Source organism: Mirounga angustirostris, unplaced genomic scaffold, assembly GCF_029215605.1.
Source record: "Mirounga angustirostris isolate CCGP_5_RB_7025 unplaced genomic scaffold, mMirAng1.0.hap1 SCAF_8, whole genome shotgun sequence".
Lineage (NCBI taxonomy): Eukaryota > Metazoa > Chordata > Mammalia > Carnivora > Phocidae > Mirounga > Mirounga angustirostris.
Window position 1 is genome coordinate 54,617,870 of NW_026991716.1, and position 16,123 is coordinate 54,633,992.

Here is a 16,123-nt window from a genome sequence, read left to right on the forward strand (position 1 = left end):
TTATTGTAAGAATACAATATATCATACATAGACCCTACAAAATATGTGTTAACTTACTGGTCATGTTATTGTAAGGCTTCTGGTCAACAGCAGGCTATTAGTAGTTAAGTTTTGGAGAAGTCAAAAGTAATATACAAATTTTCAACTGTGTGGAGGCTGGTGCCCCTAACCCTCGCCTCGTTCAAGGGTCACCTGTGTTTCTTTTTATTTCAGTAAATATGAATTTATTTTCGAGTGTGTCTTAGAACAAAACATGAACTGCTGACCAGTCTGTTGATTTCATGGATATTTTTTTACAAATAAGAATTATAAAGGGAGTACTTGAACACCTAGATGTTTGGAAGATATTGTTATATTGGCTCCTTTTTCTTTTGTTTTTTTCTTTTTTTTTTTTAATTTACACAAAGTTATTTATTTAGTAAACCACAGCGTAGGACCTGTCACCCAAATCTTCTGACTTAAGTCCAATAATTGCTTTTTTAAACCACAGGGCATTACTACAAATACCCTGAACCTGGCATCAATCCAAAAAAATATGAAATGCTTCATGAATTTGCGAGTCATCGTTGTGCAGGGGCCATGCTAATTAATCTTCCCTGTCTCATTCCAATTTTAGTGTATGTGCTGCCGATGTGAGCACTCCTTTTTTTGATAGGACAGATAGCGTAGTAGCAGAAGCACAGACTCTGAAATCAGACACCTAGGTTGAAATCATGTCTTCCCTACCATTAGCTGTGTGATGTTGGCAAACTTCTTAACCTCTTTGTGCCTCTGTTTGCCCATCTTCCAGATGGAGATAATAATTGTACCTACCCCATAGAGTTGTGAGGATTAAGTGAGTTAATACAAGTTAAGTATTTAGAACAGTGCCTGACACATATTAAGAACTATATAAGTGAAAAAAAAAAAAGAACTATATAAGTGTCTGTTGATGTGATTGTTATTATTATTTAAAATTTGTATTATTTATGATAGAGTGCAATTGAGGCTCCACGAAGGTGTGCCACAGGGATCTTGCCCTCCCTCACCCTTGTGCAATGTTGCATACATCTAGAAACACTCATACTCCTATTTGGGAAGCAAGTTGTGATAGATTCTTGTAAATATTTATGATGCTCAGGGTGCCTGGGTGGCTCAGTCGGTTAAGCATCGGCCTTCAGCTCAGGTCATGATCTCAGGGTCCTGAGGTTGAGCCCCATGTCGGGCTCCCTGCTCAGCAGAGTCTGCTTCCCCCTCTCTCTCTCTGACCCTCCTCCCCGCTTGTGCTCTCTCTCTGTCTCAAATTTAAAAAAAAAAAAAGATTTTTTTTTTAATTTATGATGCTCAACAGCTCCTCTTTACTACAATATAAAAGTAATACTTTATTGTTTTCTCTTAAGACTACAGTCTTGCAAGGACTTATACGTTCCATGTAACTGCTGACTCGCTATAAGAACTCTGGCGTATTTATGAGGCATGATGTTATTTGGGAAACCACATTGCTGGGAAAAAGCAGGTCACACTTGTCTGTACTCAGCCAAGCTAGACTTTGATGTAGAGCCTTTAATTATGTCAATAGTACATACAATGTGGGTAATGACATATGAGTTGAAAACCCAATCTTTTTTATAATGTTTTATAGTTTAACAAAGTGTTTTGAATATATTGTTTTAATTCATATTCAAAAAATCTCAGTATCCATTTTGCAGATAAGGAAACCTCATTTCAGAAAAATTAAATAACACCCACAAACACCAGGACAAAAATGTTTAGTACCAAATTTCCAACCAGAATGTGGTTTAGTATTTATCTTTTAGAGATAACATTGAAATAATTAGTAAAAAGATGGTTTGGATTTCATTCAAAATAATCTAACCAGGAAAAGGAGCATAGATGAAAAGAAATTGGCCAGGAGTTGATGAATGTTGTAGTTGGAGGATGGACATTTGGCGTTCATTATTCTATTCCATCTACTTCTGTACATTTTTAAAATATTCAATAATTAAAAAAGAACTTTTTTTTATAGTATTGTTTCTGGAACCAAAATGTCAGAGTGTGAATCCTGGCTGTGTTTTTTCATCTGCTATCTATCATTGGGCAAAGCTGTGACCAGTCGCCTTACCCGCGATGTGGTAACAATAGAGCACTTCCCTCCTATGGAAGCTGTGAGAATCAGATGAGCTGCACGTAACTGTTGCAGGCAACGACTTCGTAGAGCACTACTCTGATCCCCAGTTGTTTGCTTTTTCCATAACAAGCTAATATCCATTTTGAACAAAATATAATAAACTCATCCATTCTTTCAATAAATAAGCACCTAAAGCATGTGCAAGACATGTTCTAAGCACGAGGGATACAGAGGTGAACAAAATAAGCAAATTACTTGGCTTTAGTTCACCTAAATTCCAATGGCAAGAAAGAAAAAGTGTGTGTGTGTGTGTGTGTGTGTGTCTTCAATGCTAACGGAGAAAAATCTAGCAGGATAAGGGGGATAAAGAGTGACTGGAAGAGGATAGCCATCTGATATAGGACGATAAGCAAAATGGCCACTGTTGTCCCTGGCCCTACTCTTGCCAGCTCACAGAAGCAATCAACTTTCCAGGAATTCTGTAAGCCAGTTGAAAAACAGTCATCACTAAAAATTAAATTCTATCAACTTAAGATTAAATAAATTTTATAAAAACAAAGGTAATAAGTATTTAAAACGAATCACTCCCTAACTGGTTTGCTACAGTTTACTATCTACACTTTTGAGGTTGTCCGTGTCTATCGCGTCTGCCGGGTGGAGATGCTATGGAAGAGAGTGCAGCTACCACTCATCTATTCCCAACACCACCTGAAATAGCAGCACTGTAGGCGCCTGCAGTTGGCCATGCTGGGAATATTTACACCAGAAAATCTGATGAGTGCACCAAATCAGAACTTGGTTTATTGTTTGTTGATGATCACCCTAAACTTCAGAAAATGATGAATGAAACGTCAACAATGCTGATGAAACTTAAAATTGTGCTTTAATGTGAATACAAGCACACATTTTTCCTCAGAGAGCTGGTTGTTAAACATTTACCAGCATACTACAAACTAAGCTTCTCTAATAAAGTGATATTTGATTAATAAAGTGATAAAGAGGCTTGGAGATGAGGGTGAGCCTGCGGATAGCCTGCAAAAGAGTGTTCTAGGCAGAAGGGGCAGCAAGTGCAGGTAGGTGGGGCTGGAACCAGGGGAGTCAGGGAAAAATGCTTGATGTCAGAGAGATAACTAAAACCAGCCCTTTTGGCACCTTGTAGTTCATTATAAGGACTGCCTTTTAATCTGGAAGAGATGGAAAACCCCTGCAAGTTTTTGAGCAGACAAGTAACCTGATCTGACTGACATTTTAATAGGATGCTCTAGCTGCTGTGGAGAATACCAGAGGGAAACACAGAAGCAGAACACCTTGGAAGGCAAGGTGATGGCCGCTGTAATTTACTTTGGTAGTAAAGGAGGCGTTAAAAATGGTCACCGTTTAGATAACATTTTTATGGAAAAGCCAACAGGACTTGCTGTAGGATGGGAAATTGGAGATGAAAGAAAGGAAAGTCAAGGGAGACTCCAAGGTTTTAGGCCTAGGCAACTGGAAAGATGGAATTGGTGTTTGCTGAGATGGAGAAGACCAAGATGGTTTATCAGCACCACAGGAAGGGGTGGGAAGAATTTGGAGCTTGGCTTGGCTTTGGACAAATTAAATATGAGATGCCTATTAGATGTCTAATTGAAGATATTGAATAGGCAGTTGGATATTTGTGAGGGGCTCAGAGGAAAAGAGTAGGCTAAATGTATGTATAGCTGGTGTTTAAAGGCATGAGACTGACTGAGATCCTGCACGGAGCCAGTTTATACAGGACAAAGTTAAGTCTGAGCCCTGCAGCACTCCCACATTAAAGGGTCTAGAAAATGAAAAGGGACCAGCACAGGACATTGAGAAGGTAAGCCTGTGAAATAGGAGAACCTATAAACACAAAGAATTTATTTAAATTGTTACTTATTTCTTTGTACCCTGGTTCTTTCCTACAAAGGCTTTGAGGTGGGAAAAAATGAAAACAAATAATAAGCTAACAAATTAAAATAGAAAAAGTCTGTGTCACCAAAAGAAAGACTAAAAACATGTGAACCATGAGAAATAACAGTATGGTTTCCGTGAACTTCGCATTTGGTTCTGAGTTTTTTAGAACTCACAGCAAAAATGGAAACAGGATTCATGTATTAGTTGGTGAGGGCTGCTGTAAGAAAATACCACAACTTGAGTGCCTTCAACAAGAGGAATAAATTTTCTCACAGTTCTGGAGGCTGGAAGTCCAAGATCAAGGTGTCAGCAGGTTTGATTTTTCCTGAGACCTCCTGCCTTGGCTTGCAGAGCGCTGCCACCCTCCCCCTGTGTCCTCAAATGGCTTCTCGGTGCCTGAGCAACCCTAGCGTCTCTCCCTCTTCTTACAAGGACAGCACTCCTATCGGATTAGGTAGGGCCCCACACTTATGACCTCATGAACCTTAATTACCTTTTTTAAGGCCCCATCTCCAAATATAGTCGCATCAGAGGTTAGGAACTCAACACATGAATTTGGGGGCGGTGGGGGGCGGGGGACACAATTCAGTCCATAAGGATCAGCGACACTCTTTATTGACAAAATTCGAAAAAAATCCTCAAGTAGGACTGTGTACTATAAATGTTAAATTCATCCTCTTTACGTCAATGTTATTACAGAATGTTTGGTGTGCCCTAATATTACTTTTTAATGATTTTGTTGAATGTGCGTGAGAGACAGCGTCCAGAAGGAACGTTCCTGAGCTGAGCAGAGGAGCTGGGAACTTGGTATGCACCAGTGTGCTATCTTCAGAAGTGCAAATGTCCTCTCTAAGAAATAAAGCCTGCTGCTATTCTGCTTTGATTGCATCTTTAGGCTTTGATACTGAGAAGAGGGGTAATCAGGAAGGAAAAAATTCTACATAATCCTTCCTAAAAGCCAGGCCAGATGCTGGGAGGTAATGCTGCAAGCATCGCTGTTAGAAATAGAAGTAAAAATCAAAGACCCAGAAAAAGTCGGTGGAGCAGGACCACTAATATTTAAGATACCATGGGGAGTCACAAGATATATTAAGAAAATTACCTGTTGAAAAAAAGAAAGAAAGAAAATTACCTGTTGAAACACAACACCTTTATTCTTTAGGAGATGTATAAATACATATTTTTATTTTAACCCCCCTCAAAAAATGTGTAAAGATGCTAGAGACTTGTGACTTCTCATGCTTTACCAGGGCATTTTTATTTCCATTTGTTTCCTTGCTCTGATAAACGGTAAACCTTAAAAATAAAAAAGAGCTTGTTTGTTTCTAATTTTCATTAGCATATCTATTGTTCTGGAAAAGTACTTTAGTTAAAATTTTTAAAAGCCCTTAAATTTGTTTCAAGGGCCCAATTTACTTAACCAAGGAACACTTTTTTTAATGAAATACCTACTAACATCTTGATAAACTGAAAAAATTTTAGAATAGTGACTTAATTTTTTTAGCACAGCCCACAGAGAATACGTTTTGCATTATAGCCTATTGAATTCACCTAAACATGACAAAATCTTCACAAAATAATGTTAAAAATGTGATTTTTTTTCTATTTATTTCTTTTTTCAACACAAGTAACAACCCCACTGAATGGTTTCATGTCCCGTTAAACCATTGTAACCCATTCTTTTAAAAATGCCACTTTTAAAGATGATACTCAATAGTTGATGCAGGCACGGATGGATGCAATGATGTAATGATTATACAGGTTATACCAAAAGTTTCCTTCCTTGTCCTTTAAAGTCAGCTGATCCATCCATGTGACCATGCATGCACCTCCTGCCCACCGAAGCAAGTCCAGATCACTCTTTGATGTTCTTCCCCCACTGCTTCTCAGACTTTCCTGCTGAAGTATCCTTTATAATAGCAAAGGAGAGAGAATATGCACACCGGTGATGGCTTGATCATAGCCCAGAGCAGCCCACGCAAGGGTAAATTGTCTTTGAAGTCTTAGGTTTTATCTTAAAACTTCATGCAAAATTTGCATTTGACTCTGTAATGTAGGAAGTAATGTCATGTAGACGAACATTAAAGACAACTGACTTTCCAGGAAAGTGTTCCAGGAAGGTTTTTTCGGCAGGAAAACTGCGGTCCCCATTGACAGATCATTCTTATTCTTCCACCTAATCACACCCTAATTGGATCCAGGATTATTTCAGTTTCTCCATCTCTAATCCTCAAAGTCTAACTTCCTGCCACTGCAGCCACAGATTTAGCAATCTTTCTAATTCACCTCTTCTTTGTATTCTTTTATGGTTTTTGATGGCGCATGGTCTTATCAATCCTTGCATCCAATGAGAAGCCATATTCTAGTTCCCTGTCCAAAGAAACCCATTCCGAACTCCAACCCATTCGTCCACACTTGACTCAATCAGGCTTGGCCCCTTCTTGGCTGAGAATTTATTCAAAAATAGAAATGGGGGATGGGAAGTGGGTAGAAAAATGCATCAAGATTCCAAGGTTCCTCAGGACAAAATGTACTGGATTTTAATGATGCCTGAACTACTTCAGCATTGGGTGCTTAACAGAGGCACTCAAAACTAGCACCTTCATGTATCAACAGAATCTCTTACCACTGTCAGGTCCCCAGAGAGTTTCAAGGATCCATGTATGGAATACCCATAGACACTCATGCAAGACTACATATATATCTACAACCCACAATTTTGGGAGAAGCCTCTTAGTCCACCAACCAGCAAAGGCAAAAGGGCAGCTCTCTCCTTGAAAATTATGTTCAATTCCAGGCTGTCCCTTCAAAGTGTTGACATTTCTACCACTCAGGATTTGGTAAAGGAGAGGATCTTCCAGTTTAGCCAAGTCCACCAAGTAGCTGTGCTCCAGGAAAGGAAATATGACACACTGTCCTGGACTCGATTCAAGGAAGGCCACATTAGACCTTTCATTAGAAGGTCTCTAACTGATACACACCCAGCTCCAGCTCATGCTTAGCTTCAGTCCCTGACCAACATCTCAGCAACACCAGCTCTTCTCCCCTGCCCCCACCACATACCCACTACATACATCATTGTCTGGGAGAAACAGATCACAACAGATTTTATATCAATTTTTAGTTCCTTATGAAACAGGTGAAAAGACCCTTGGCCAGTGTGGATGAGAGAAGTCTCTGAGGTCTTCTAGCCTGGGGTCCTTCTCCTTCCATTTATTCCTCTGCATATGCCACATGGCTTTGTTTCACATGAGTCCTTGGGATGTCACTTCCCTATTTAAGTCTCATTCGGTCTCTAAAAAATTGTCCTTGGTTATAATTGCTCAGTGTTAGCTGAAAATAACAATATGCATCATAATTATGCAGAAAACCCAGGAACTAAAATTCTATCTCATAACCTTCCAGATTCAGATATAGGCACATGCTCTAAGCCAAGATCCTCACACCATATATTGCTGGCACCATGCTTTGTTTGACCCACACATTTGTTTATAAATTGACTTGGTAGCCCATACTTGGAAATCAGAAGATTTCTATTCAAATGTCCAGCTCTTCATGAAAAATCAGAAGATCTGGCAAAGGTTGGCCCATCTTCTGACATTCCCACATGAAACCTCTGGAGCTGAGTGCCAATGCCTCCTTTAGATACTGCTTCCTTTCTCCGATTCAATCCAGTAATCACCACTTTCTGTTTTCTCTCTAACACACAAACCAAGTATGAACTGCCATTTATCATTTATATTTGCACTGCTGATTTTCTTGAAACATAGAAATATGTCTTTGCATTCATGCCTACATCAAAGGTGGAAAAATGAAACATAGACTTCCTCAGAGATTTTGCAAAAAAATGAAAGAAGAGTATATTCTTTGGTGGAAGCAAAAAATTATTCTTACAAGTTTAATATAAAACATGGTTTAAGCTGAAGGCATTCAACTTAAGACATCATTATTAAACAAACCACTGTAAGAAATACAAGGTAAAAACAAGTGTGATTAAATAAAAATAAATAATAATAAAAGGAAATGAGGTGTCAGGGTTTGTTTGGGGATGTAATAAAGCTGCTATGAAATGCATTTACAAACCTGCCTGTCTTAACTCATGTACCTCACTGTACAGCTCCCTACCCCCTAACCTCCCACCTTTATCCCCATCTTACCCCACTTACTTTTGAGTTTGTAACTTCTGCTCTAAAAAAATAAATCTATCAAAAGAAATTATAACCAACTGCCTCCTATTAACTCCCATGGACCCTACATACCTCTCATCTAAGGACACCATAACAACATGGCATTTTTCTGGTTAATAATGATCGCAACTCTCGGAGAAGTGATACATGTATTGCTTGAGATGTCTGGGAAAACCCGGTGACTTAAGAGTGAAGCAAAATCTGATTATACAACTGGATATTTCAGATAGGTTGGTGGTGAATTTCATCTCCTGTTCTAGACCAGTGTAGAGCTATATGGAAGTAAGGACTGGAATATGTTTCAAGCTTGATAGAGAGGATCCAGACTTGATATAGGGCATAGACAAAGGCTAGTTGATATGGCAGGAACACATTTCTAATATTTGGACTAATGAGAGTTAAATAAATGCTGTAAGCACTGATTAGGCAGGAGGAGGAAGAAGTCAGTGGCAGCGTAGGCAGCCTGGAAGAGAGTCAGAAAACATTGTGAGTAGATCAGCATGTAGTCACACACAGTGTTGTGACGCCAGCAAGTCACGCTCAGGACTGTCTGCCCCGGAGTCAACTATGAGCAGGGGCTGCCCAAATCCTGGCAGGCCCAGGGAGAGCTATCATCAAAGGCAGCCCTTCCCTGAAGAGGGAGAGAACAGGTGGTCTGGAGCAAAGTTCAAGGAAGTAGAGCACTCTTTCCCTCTATCATTCAGATAAAGAACAGAGTGAAGAGAATAGGCATTATTATGTAGTTTTTTTGTTTTTGTTTTTGTTTTTTTACTGTTAGATGTAATGAAGACATAAGAGATAGTGGCTTAAGGAGATACTTTACCTACCAATAAAATCATTAAAAGTTCACTTTGGTGTGAGAGTACTACCTCATAATTATATGACTTGTTTGTTGCAAGCTTTCAAACTGAGTTCTGCTATTCCTGGAAATCCAAGAACCTCATCATGTAAAAGCCTGATGTGAAAGAAGTTGCTAGAGCAATCTAACAAAATTAGGACAGTTCTGGTGAACTCTTGGGGCGTAATAAATTACCCCCCCAAACTTAGCAACTCAAAACAACCATTTATTTGTGTACAGTGTTCGGTGTCAGCAATTCAAGAAGGGCTCAGTTGGGTAGTTCTCCTTAGAGATCCTCAGACAGTTGCAGTCCAGATATTGGCTGGACTACAATAATTTGAAAGCTCAGCCAGATGGGATGTCCAAGATAGCCAGCAGTTCCTTCTGGCTATCAGCTGAGAGCTCAGCTGGAGCTGTTAACTCAAGCACCTACATCCTATCTCTCAATGTGGCTGGCTCTTCTCACTGCTTAGCTGCTGGTTTTGAAGAGGCAATATCTGATGAGGAAGAGTCTGGAGTGCAGAGAGCAAGCATTCCAAGAGACCAAGGAAGAAGCTGCAAGACTTCTGACTTAACCTTGAAAGTGGCTCAGTGTCATTGGCACTGAACTTTATTGGTCAAGGAAATCACTAAGACTCTCCTGGATTCAATGTATCCCCATCATTCTACAAAAGGAGTATCAAAGAATTTGCCACCCTCTTTGATCCACCATATATGCCTTTCCATCATTCTGTAAATCTTCCATAATTGCTTTTTCTACCTTTCTTATGTTACTCATGCCCATCTGAATTTGGAAGTTGATCTCCTTTATTCTAAAGCTATGGCCTTTAATTGAAACCCTTCCTGGTAGTCAAGCCTGCAGGTATGGAAAATATGCTCTATATGTTTTGTTTCCAACATTCAATTTACTGTTTTTACAACACCAAAACCCTTAGAAGCAACATTTCTCACCCACAGTTTGTGACAGGAATGTTATTTTTGAGTTATATTTAATGTATAGAATTTCAGCTAATCTCCCTTGAAGAAATAATACAAAACAAAGTTTCTTAAGCTTGGGAATCAGGAAAGACAGGCAGTAGACTTGTCTTTGTTACATGCTGTTTTAGTACAGTTGGTGTTATGTAGTCTGTTCCTAGTTAATCTCAAATTACCTTTATATAATAAAAGCTTATAATATCACTTTTAATCAAGTTTTTTGTCTTTTGTTCTCATGTAAAAAGATGTTTCTGATCTCTAAAACTCTAAAAAGAGTAAAAAGGATGTTCTTATTTTCCCCATAATGACGAAATTTCTGTATCTTCTTTCCTCATGGCTAGTAAAGCACTTAAAATCCACACCCCAAATCAGATGCCTTATTGAAAGGAATTAGAGTTTACCATGGAAATAGAGGCTTCCTTTCAAACATGCCTTGGGGCCCTTATCCTAGACTGTGAAACTTAAAAAATGTTTTTCATCATGTACGATCTGGTTCTCTTTTTTCATCCCTTTTTGTTTGCAGACTTGGGGTGGTTGGAGATTTTTGTTGTTGTTGTTGTTGTTTTGTTTTTTTTTTTTTAGAATCAGGCAGTGGCTGTTTCTTCTTTAGTTTCTTCAATATAATTTCTTTTCTTCTATGATACTGTCACATTCCTCCTCCTCCCCTTCTTCCTCTTCCTCCCCCTCCACTTCCTTCTTCTACTCCACATGTTTCTCACATTTATTCCCCCCCTTTTTTTTTAGCATTCTGCACCCTTGAATTGGATTTATATTAAAGGGAAATGAAGAAAATCAATAAAAGAGGAAAAACTAGACATGAAGCTTTGTATATCTTTCACTGTAAGGATTTGTGAAATCAAATCTATGGTTCTTCACTAACCCTCCCTAAATTAGAAGAGTTTCAGCTTAGTAGACAGTCATTTAAATTAAACTAAAAAACTATTTAGAGCAAAGAGAGGAGATTTTAAAAGGTTAGAAGAGTATTAAGTTAAAAGAGACTTAAAATATATAGTAGGTGATAGGCAAATCCATAGTGACGGAAAATAGATAAGTGGTTGTCAGGGACTGGAGGAGGGACAATAGGGAATGGTTATTAATAGGTCAGGATTTCTTCTTGGCGTGATGAAAATGTTCTGGTAATAAAGTTCAACTCTTCATCTATTGTTTCCCCTAATACTCCTATGGACCCCAGGATTTGTTCTGATCTGAAGAAATTCTACATTTCCTTCATCAATCCTAAATAGGTTGTATTACACCATCCTGGTAGGTTCGTGGGAGGTAAGCAGGAAGGAAAGAATTGTCTGAGGAACAAAGAGCCAAAAATAATCCCAAGCTGAAAGTGCCACCTCACCACCCCCATGTGTGGCTCTCTCCAATCACATGGATGATCATAGTTCATTCTGCTCTAAGTATTCAAGAATTCAAACTTACTCCCTCAAAAGGAATTGCAAAAAGCTAATGCAATCTTGAGTAAACAACTAAGGTGTTTATTTGTTAATGAGCTGGACACCTTGATACAGACATAAGCAGAAAGAATATTGTTAATGCTTTGAAAATCAGAACACACACTGTGTGATTTTGTTTAGTCATATAAAATTCAACCTGTGTCTAATTTTCATGCAAACCTTTTCCCTATGTAAATAAAGAGAAGATGATTTTGGAATTATTTCCCTTTGTAAAGAAAATTCGGTTCTTTAACCATCTTCTCCTTGAGGTTGTTTCAAGGCATTGTGCTTTATTTTGTCTTGGGCACAGGGGGTAGGAGGTTGAGGGAGTATTGCTTGTTTTCTATGGTTAGCTTCCATAATCTCTTTATAACAACAGTGTTTTTGAAGGCCTAATAGATTGGTTACTGTCCTAGGCTAGACAGAGCTGTTTTCTTCCCCTCCGAAAACCTTGAATGTGAAAAATAGAGATGTGTAAGAAGATTGTAATCAAAGAGGAAGAGAAGCGGTAGGGAAGGAAGAAGAGAATGAGGAGGAGGAGAGGAAGGAGGTTTGTAGAGAGTTGGAATGGAGACATGAGATTTGGGCTTGAAAATGGTCCAGCAGATCCCTCAGATTGGGAAGAAACCTAACAATTCATTGATGGAGGAAACCACGGGCCTCAGAGTCTTAGAAGTATCAAAGAAGCCTGTTGGATTAACATTTTAATTCAAAATCAAAGCCACCTCCATTTCTGTGTCTCCTTTTTACTGCCTCTTCCCCAGGAAGTTTTTGACTACCCCCCAAAAAGAAGTTGCTACCTATTCCCTTCCTTGGCCATCTCTGTTCCATCTAGGTCCCTCTGGGATGGCCCCACAAAGCCAAGTAGATTTATTCTGTCCCTTCCCTGTATAGCCATGTCATTACCATATGGGTAATAGTGTGATGACCTTCGCACTTACTGTTGTTTCTGCAAGGAAATGTTCTTCCTCGGATGACCACATGGATACCTCCCTGTCACATTTGGGTTCTCCAGGAAGCCCTCTCTGAAACAGACTTGGGCACATAGGATGTTTACGAAGGGATATTCTTGGAATCAAGTGTGGAAAGGGAGGAAAGGAAGTTATGTGGGCTCAACATCCTCAACTGCCCCAGGCAGAGACTCTGAAACTGAAATTGCCCATCAGGTAGGTCTTGTTTGGGCTTTTATACCCCACCTTGATTAATCAGTAGACGTGGGCCACCCATAGGAAAAATGTGCCCTTGAGAAAGAGGCTTTTTGCAGCTGAAGCAAACCCTGAAAGTTCTGACATTGAAGGCTGCCTGGTGACAGCTCACCAGCAACTAGGGCAGAAATCCTTCCTTGAAGGGGAATCTGGGTGACACATCCCTGCATCTACACATCCCCCACTTCATGAAGACTCTGCATATAGTTTACCTCCTCAGAGAAACTCTTCCTACCATCCTTTGTAAAATATCCCCATTCCTAGCCCCCAAACACAATCCCAGCTTTCTTTCCCCGTTACCTTGCTTTATTTCCACTGAACATATTATATATTTATTTAAGTATATATTTTCTACACATTACACACACACACACACACTCTACATGCTAAATGTAAGTTTCATGAAAGCCTGAACTTTGTTTAATTCAAATTGCTAGGTCCCCAGTACTTATAACATACAATAATTCTTGGCACATGGTAGGCAGCCGAAAAATATTTATTGAATTATCAAATCTGGCTGTCACCTAGATCACTTATTTGAGGGATATATCCACTGAGACAGTCTAATAATTCTGTTGCATAAGGCTAGGATTTTTAGGTACTATCCAAAGTGACCAGAGTAAAACAAGAACATTAATGTAACGTGGGTATTGTCTAAGGTTTGACCTACCGAAGATGCCCTCTACTACTGGTAGAAGGAACCCAAGCAAACTTATTCTAATGTATGAGGGACCCACCCTGAGAGCCCCTTAAAGAAAATACAATGTATTTAGTTGCTAGGGCTTTTGCAACAAAGCATCACAGACTGGTGGCTTAAACAACAGAAATTTATTTTCTCATTTATCTTTTGAAGCCTAGAAGAAGGGTGTATGCAGTGTGGATGTCTTCTGAGGCCTCTCTTTGGCTTGTAGATGCCTGTCTTCTCTCTGTCTTCACATGGTCTTCCGATATGTCTGTGCCCAAATTTCCTCTTATAAGGACACCAGTCAAATTGGATGAGGGCCCATCCTGATGACCTCATTTTAACTTAATTACCTCTTGTAAGACTTTGTCTCCAAATACAGTCATATTCTGAGGTACTAGGGGTTCGGGCTTCAACACGAGCTTGGGAGGCGGGCAGGAAACAATGCAGTCCATAACACACAGTCTACTGGGTTTCTACAAACCAAGTAGGATTAACAACACAATAGATTTTAAAATTAATTCTTGCCCCATACACCCACCCTAAAATAAATGAGCATCAGTCCACATGGAAAATCCCATAAGACTGCCCAGATATGAAAGCTGATTGACAGCGTATAAATAAAGGAACAAGACAGACTACAGGAGTGCTTTCCGCTTTTTTGCAAGTGGACAGGCTTAGTTTAGCTTCAAGTTGGCACCTCAAATCTGCATTCTACACCAAGGCACATATTAAAAGATGATTTACTGCCTAAGACATTATATTGTAGAATGACTTGGTCCAAGGTGAATAACTTCTGGACCCAGTTATATCAGTAATACATGCTATTATTGTTGAAAACAAATAGTGAGCTCTTTACAAAGGAAACACTGAAGCGGTTTCAGTTTGTTCGAACTGAAGTAGGGATGAAGTGATGAGTTATAACGCACCAGCTTGCGATCACCCTGTTGCTCCTTATCTGTGTTGCCAATCAAACCTTCAGGATTTGAAGGAAGTTGTGGATTTCATCTGCTTTTTCTTTTTGTTTATAAAAAGATACTATTGGTATTTTAAAATCTTGGTCTTTCTAAGATTTTATTTATTTATTTGACAGAGAGAGCACAAGCAGAGGGAGCAGCAGAGAGAGGGAAAGGGAGAAGTAGGCTCCCGTGGAGCAGGGAGCCCGATGCGGGGCTCGGTCCCAGGACCCCAGGATCATGACCTGAGCCGAAGGCAGACGCTTAACCAACTGAGCCAGCCAGGTGCCCCTAAAATGTTGTTTCTTAAAATGTACCCCTTTTCAGCAAGATTAGAATCACCTGGGGTCTTATTATTAGCAGACATTGTGGCTCTCCAGACCCACAGAAGGTGATTCCCTGGCGATGGGACCCAGTAATCGGCTTTTGTAACAAGTTCTTCAGATGATTTTTATGTATAATATGAAACTTGAAGAACTTTGGGGCACCTGGGTGGCTCAGTCAGATAAACATCTGACTCTTGATCTCGGCTCAGGTCTTGATCTCAGAGTTGTGAGTTCAAGTCCCATGTCAGGCTCCACACTGGGCACAGAGCTTGCCTACAAAAACAAACAAACAAAACACTCGAGGATTATTGTTTTTAGGAGTTTTGATCAAGATGTCATACCGAAAATATTTACTTCAGTGGATAGATGGGGTTGGGGGTGCTCCTTAGGATAGCAGGAAAAGAAACATTTACAACAGTAGTTTCGTTTTGAACAGTTGTACATAGGGCACACATTAGCCCAAATGTCATTACGACTACTCTTACTGAAGTCCATCCCATGCCTAAGGGCTCTCATAGAAAGTGAAAATCATAGGTCAGAGTGGGAATCTATCTTCCAGGTGAGGGACGCCTGGTCGAGATTCTAAAAAAAGGCGAGGGTCCTACCTGTCAAGCAGCCGAGCAGATCCTGAGCAGTAGGTCAGTTTGCCAAACTTCCTGGATTCAGCAGCGAGGGGGCAAGGAGCCCACATGGATTTGTACGGTTTGTTACACGTGGCACAGAAGTGTGAGCGCCACGTTCACACTGGTCGCTCTTGCACCCCAAATTCCATAGCCACTAAGCAGAGGGAGGCCCAAAGGGTTTGTGTCATAGTGAGGAACCCTGAGCTTCGAAAAACCCCAGTCTATAAAAGGAGCTACTGATAAACCTGTCCATCCACCCTTACCAAGAGAGACAGTATCTTTATTATCCTGATCGGGAAACAAATCTGCCTACTGACTCAGAGAGATACCATTCTTATCACCCTGGACTGTCTCCAGGGAGGGTGGGAACCCAGCTTCATTATCCTGCAGAATAAGCAAATCTCCCTCCTGCCTGGAGCAACTTTGCAAATATCCTTGAACAAAGTTGTCAATGCTCTTTGCTCAGAAGCCATCCAGAAGGGCTGGGATTATCTCTCAACGCTACCTCTTAATATGTTTTGCTTTGATGACTCAAATTTGGCCTGAGTGTTAGAAGAACGTAAGCCTGTCTTCTTTCATTGAGTTCCGAAGATAAATCTTTCTGTTTAATACTTTGTATCATCATGAATTCAGGCTTCAAACTTTCTAGGGGTATATCCTAATCTCCAGCAGAATCTGGCATACAGCCTCCGTAAAGACAGATCAAAGCAGAACTGTTCTCTCGGAGGAATTCTCTCATGCTGTCATGAGCTGGGACTTCTCAGCCCCCTTGCCTTCACCTTCCCTGCATTAGGTTCTGGCCCCATTTGGCCTTTGAGCATCCTCAAAACCGCATACTCCGTAAAACATACGTGAAAACCATCAC

General features: G+C 39.9%; 1 non-coding gene across 1 annotated transcript; it reads right to left on the minus strand.

The window, feature by feature from the left end:
- Positions 1–529: 529 nt before the first annotated feature.
- LOC123840411 (U6 spliceosomal RNA) lies at positions 530–640 on the minus strand. The gene has a single exon (XR_006789979.1). It is a non-coding gene; the product is annotated as a U6 spliceosomal RNA (small nuclear RNA).
- Positions 641–16,123: the final 15,483 nt, after the last annotated feature.